Source organism: Haplochromis burtoni, unplaced genomic scaffold (assembly GCF_018398535.1).
Source record: "Haplochromis burtoni strain Fernald_Lab_line unplaced genomic scaffold, NCSU_Asbu1 Contig_1248, whole genome shotgun sequence".
In the NCBI taxonomy this organism is placed as follows: domain Eukaryota; kingdom Metazoa; phylum Chordata; class Actinopteri; order Cichliformes; family Cichlidae; genus Haplochromis; species Haplochromis burtoni.
Genome location: NW_024583609.1, coordinates 52234 through 58032, shown reverse-complemented (window position 1 = coordinate 58032; position 5799 = coordinate 52234). Strand labels below are relative to the sequence as shown.

Below are 5799 nucleotides of genomic sequence, written 5' to 3'. Positions count from 1 at the left end.
TGCAGTTGTGGTTGTTGTTGCTGCAGTTGTGGTTGTTGTTGGAACAGCTGTGGTTGTTGTCGCTGCAGTTGTGGTTGTTGTTGGAACAGCTGTGGTTGTTGTCGCTGCAGTTGTGGTTGTTGTTGGAAGCAGTTGTGGTTGTTGTCGCTGCAGTTGTGGTTGTTGTTGGAACAGCTGTGGTTGTTGTTGCTGCAGTTGTGGTTGTTGTTGGAACAGCTGTGGTTGTTGTCGCTGCAGTTGTGGTTGTTGTTGGAACAGCTGTGGTTGTTGTCGCTGCAGTTGTGGTTGTTGTTGGAACAGCTGTGGTTGTTGTTGGAGCAGCTGTGGTTGTTGTGGCAGTTGTGGTTGTTGTTGGAACAGCTGTGGTTGTTGTCGCTGCAGTTGTGGTTGTTGTTGGTGCAGTTGTGGTTGTTGTCGCTGCAGTTGTGGTTGTTGTTGAAGTTGTGGTTGTTGTCGCTGCAGTTGTGGTTGTTGTTGGAACAGCTGTGGTTGTTGGCAGTGTGGTTGTTGTCGCTGCAGTTGTGGTTGTTGTGCTGCTTGTGGTTGTTGTTGGAAGCTGTGGTTGTTGTCTGTGCATTGTGGTTGTTGTCGCTGCATTTGTGGTTGTTGTTGGAACAGTTGTGGTTGTTGTCGCTGCAGTTGTGGTTGTTGTTGGAACAGCTGTGGTTGTTGTTGCCGTTGAGGTTATTGTCCATGCATTGCAGCAGGCTGTGTAGAAATCTTTTCTCAGTTTCATATTTGTTCACCCTTTTAACGAGTATAAACTCTTTGAATAATAAAGCTTCTCTTACCAACAAAAAGAAGAACGATGATACAAATCTTTGCGATCATAGTGAAGTTGTTCCTCTGCTCTCTGAAAATTTTGTCCATCATGGTTATTATCAGCTGAAGAAAAGATCAAATGCCTAGCATGCCTATGGTCGGTTTAATTCAAAGTATGAGGTTGGCATGAAAGAATATTTTTGTTGAGTTAAAATCTTTGCATTTTACTGTTTTCATTCATGGCTGCAACATTATATAACTTTATATTTGAAATTACCAATCTGTGATCTCTTTATTCTTAAAAATCTTACCTTGAAGTTGTCAATGTGCTTCTCTTACACTTTATCACTTCTTGTAATTTTTCATGTGTTGCTAATTATTTCATATTTACCAACAAGGTGCTTGTTTATACTGAGCTTGAAACAGAAGTATAGAACTAACATAGTTCTTTATTACTATTCATTACTATGAAAACAGAACAGAACCATTTAAAAAACGAAAACGTTACTTTTTTTTAATGAAAATGCTCCCTAAATTAAACAACATAAAGCTACCAGATCACAGTAAAAATAACAATTAACCGTAAAAAACACATGTTGTATATTTAAAATGTATTAATATACAACATGTCAGATATATATTTAATATTAGGATTACTTACATAGTATCTCTCTGCTTGAATGTCGTCCACTGCAGTGAAAGAAAGCGATGTTCTTTGACTTCATCTCCTCTTTTTATAAACAGCCAACATGAACCTGAGGGCAAATATGTGCAGGTGGAGTAATGGTAGTTATCGTCATGGTTTAAGGTGTGTGCACTAACCTTTTATTTACCTGCATCTCTCTCCTATTGTCCTCCTGAAGCAGCCATCACTTCAAATTTGTAGTCAAAAAGGATCTGACAGACTAACTCAAACAAATTTTCTGTGATTAGTTTTGGTTTTTATAAAGCTCACAACTGACTGAGTAGGTTTAGACAAAGAAATAACTTTTCCAGGTCTCTACTTCTTTGTTGACAGTCAGTGTGCACATAAAAAACTTCAATTATTTTATTTTTAAAATTTTCTTTTAAACAAATTCTGTGATTGTTATCAATGTTACAATTCAGTTTATTTGTATGGTGCTTCAAATGAATGAAGGTATTTGTATTATTTGTATTTGTATCTTTATTTATTTCAGACATAATAAAACAAACAAAAAAACCAATATATACTCATCTACATGTATTTTCATTTACGAATATGAATATATGTGTAGATATACACACACACACGTATTTGTACAGACAAACAAGAAAAATATAATAAAATAAAACACATTCGTCTAACATGAGATAACAGTTGTTTGGTCTGAAAAGGAGTAGGAAGAAGTATGCACATACTTATTAACTCCTACCCCTGCTCAACATCTTATTAATCCCACATATTTACCTAATTCTCCTCATCACATATTCCACACAATACACAAGAAAACTTATATCAACAAGGCTGGCACGATATTTATAATTTCAATACGAGTTGACATATTTATACATACAATGGGTGATTGTCTTTTTCAATATCATATCCTTCCAAGAGTAATTTTCGAAGTGTCTTTATGAACTTGCCAATTCCTGAGCATTGCTGTAATTCTGCAGTAAAGCTATTCCACAGTTTTACTCCATAAATAGTTACGCAAAAGGTTTTAACATTTGACCGTGCTTTAAGAATCTTCAGATTCAATTTACCCCTTAGTTCATAGTCTCCTTCTCTGTCATAGAACATCCTCTGTATATTTCTTGGTAACATATTGTATCTAGCTTTATACATAATTTTTGCCGTTTTGTATTTTATAAGATCCATAAACTTCAATATTTTTAATTTCAAAAACATGGTGTTAGTATGGTCTCTATATCCAGCTTTACTAATCATCCTGATTGCTTTTTTTTAAATTTTACATATTGGTTGAAGTGAAGTTTTATATGTGTTTCCCCAAATTTCCGCACAGTATTCCAAATATGGCAATATAAGTGAACAGTAAAGTACCCGGAGTGATTTGGAAGGCAAAAAATATTTAACTTTACTCAGTATGGAGACACTTCTTGACAGTTTAGCTTGTACATACTTTATATGAGGTTTCCAGCAGATTTTGTTATCTATTATCACACCCAGAAATTTTGTATCCGAAACTTGCTCTAATTCGACATTATTTACTAATAACTTTGCTTCGGCATCTTTTTTATAATTTCCGAATAACATAAATGTCGTTTTTTCCAAATTTAATGATAACTTATTTCTATCAAACCATGTTTTCAGTTTAATCATTTCTTGTGTGACAATTTCCAAAAGCTGCTGTAAGTTCTCTCCAGCACAAAAAATATTTGTATCATCTGCAAATAGAATAAACTGTAGTATATCTGATGTTCTGCATATATCATTGATATAGAGGATAAACAGCTTTGGTCCCAATACTGACCCCTGCGGAACTCCACAAACAATGTCCATACACTCTGATTGATGTTCCCCAATTTTCACAAATTGCTTCCTGTCTCTCAAATAACTCTTTACCCACTCTAACACCACTCCTCTAATGCCATAATACTCCAATTTATCGAGTAATATTTCATGATTAATTGTATCAAAAGCTTTTTTTAGGTCGATGAATATACTAGCTATACATTGTCTTTTATCTATATTGTTAGTGATATTTTCAATCAATTCTATTAATGCCAATGATGTTGATCTATTTGATCTGAAACCATACTGACTATCCGTTATTATTTTATGTTTGTCTATAAATTTGTCAAGTCTATTAATAAAAACCTTTTCCAGTATTTTTGAAAATTGAGAAAGTAGAGAGACAGGCCTATAATTTGTGAATTGGTGTCTGTCACCATTTTTGAACAATGGTGTTACTTTAGCTATTTTCATTTGTGTCGGGAATGTACCAGTTTGTAAGGACAAATTGCAGATATGTGTTAAGGGTTTGGAAATGCCCTCTATCACTTTCTTGACTATTTCCATATCTATGTCATCAGAGTCTGTAGAGTTTTTTGTTTGTAATTTCCCAACAATATCAATGATTTCCTTTTCTTCTACTGCCGTTAAGAACATTGAATGAGGATTGCGATCAATGAGTCTGGTTTCTTTCTCTACCGAATCTGTCATATCAGGAATTGTTTCAGCCAAGTCTGGCCCAACACTTACAAAGAATTTGTTGAAATCATTTACCACGTCGCTCATATTAGTAATGTTTCTATCATTATTTGTGAAATACGAAGGATAGTCTGACTGTCCAGAGCCCTTTTTAATGATGGTATTTAATGTTTTCCAAATCCCTTTAGTATTATTTTTATTCATAATCAGTAATTTCTCATAGTATTCCTTTTTACATAACCTCAAAATACTCGTTAATTAATTTTTATATTTCTTATATTTATTTTCAGCTTCTGTAGCTAATTGTTCTCAATTTGTGTGATTATAATGTTCAAAACTGAGCATTTAATCTAATCCCCATTGCTGTTTTGTTGCCATTTACTGGTGAACTTGAGTATTTTACTTGTGTTTACACTGTTTTTGGGTTGTGGTTTTATTTTGCTGGCAGAATATCTGTGTTTGTATTTCACCATAGTTTTTCACAGTGTTTGCTGGTAAAGAGGAGATTAAAATACTGGGTAAACATCAGTTGGATCATGGCCCTTTATTCTATATCAAACATCAAAAATAATTCTATAGAAGTTACAAAGCATATTCTAAATCTTATTTATTGTGTGGCAGACTTCCACCAAATATGAACTCTGCAAATATTACACCCCTGACCTTACTAAAACAAGTCAAAAAATAAAGACAGAGTCTGACCTGCTTAACTAATTCAAAACAGGAGAAAACTGGTGATCAAAAGAAACTGCAGCTCACCCCTACCCGGGTCCTCCAGCTGGAACCAGTCACGACGGGGCGGTGTATCCACGCACCAATTGGAGCAGGGCCCTGGCACAGCTGAATTAGTATAAACAGATATATTACCTGAATTAAACAACCCTCCTATTGTTTAATTCCCAAACTAAGAAATTGCTCTTTACAAGGCGTCAGCGATGACATTTTCCGTTATTTTCTTGATTTGCAGGTTAAAATCCTGCAAACGTTGTCAGGAAGCGCTGTGTGGCAGGCAGGAGTTGGACCCAAAATGCAGGCACTCAGACTCGAGGGATGAACTCAGAATGTAGATTTTATTCAAAGACACCAGGAAAAGATACAAAACTAAAGTATACTGGGAAAATATAAACTATACTTTACGGAGAGGCACATGAGGGAACACACAGCTTGAGGGACGACGCGACACAGACTCAGAGAAACACAGGGTTTAAATACACTGGGAAATAACGAGACACAGAAGGAGAGCACAGCTGGGGGAAATCAGAACTGACAAGACAAGGAAGCAAAGTAGGACACATTCACATAAGACATGGAACTTCAAAGTAAAACAGGAAGTACACAGAGACACAGACCAAAGGGGAGAATAAAGCACAGAGAAGTACGAGGGGGGAGCACAGACATGACGGGCTGGGAAAACATGGAATGAAACACAAGGAGGGGAAGCCCAGTAAACTAAACATCTTAGGACCTCCAATAAAATACCTCCAAGAATAACAAATGAACTTAACATGAAACAGGAACACAGGAAAAACTACAAACGCTGGGTCGAATAACCCAGGATCCTGACAAAAGTAGTGACCAACGCATAAGTCTCTCATTTGAGTTTTGCATCCGGGAGAGAAACACCAATGATTTGTGGTCAGTGAATACTTGAATGGGTATAGAGCTGGATCCAATATACACCTCGAAATGCTGCAGGGCTAACAACAAGGAGAGGGCTTCCTTTTCAATAGTGCTGTAGTTCATCTGATGTTTGTTGAACATTTTGGAAAAATAGCAAATTGGGCGATCCACCCCGCGATGGGCTTCCTGCATAAGGACAGCTCCCGCACCAGCTGCACTAGCGTCAACCTCGAGCTTGAAAGGGCACCTGAAATTAGGTCCCGTAAGAACAGGGGAACTGCACA

The 5799-nt window shown here is 36.3% G+C and overlaps 1 long non-coding RNA gene across 1 annotated transcript; it reads right to left on the bottom strand.

The window, feature by feature from the left end:
• Nucleotides 1-625: 625 nt before the first annotated feature.
• On the bottom strand, nucleotides 626-1612 carry LOC121813189. The gene is made up of 3 exons (XR_006053561.1): nucleotides 1424-1612; nucleotides 792-853; nucleotides 626-708 (listed from the first exon to the last, which is right to left on the bottom strand). It is a non-coding gene; the product is annotated as an uncharacterized LOC121813189 (long non-coding RNA).
• Between the last annotated feature and the right edge of the window lie 4187 nt (nucleotides 1613-5799).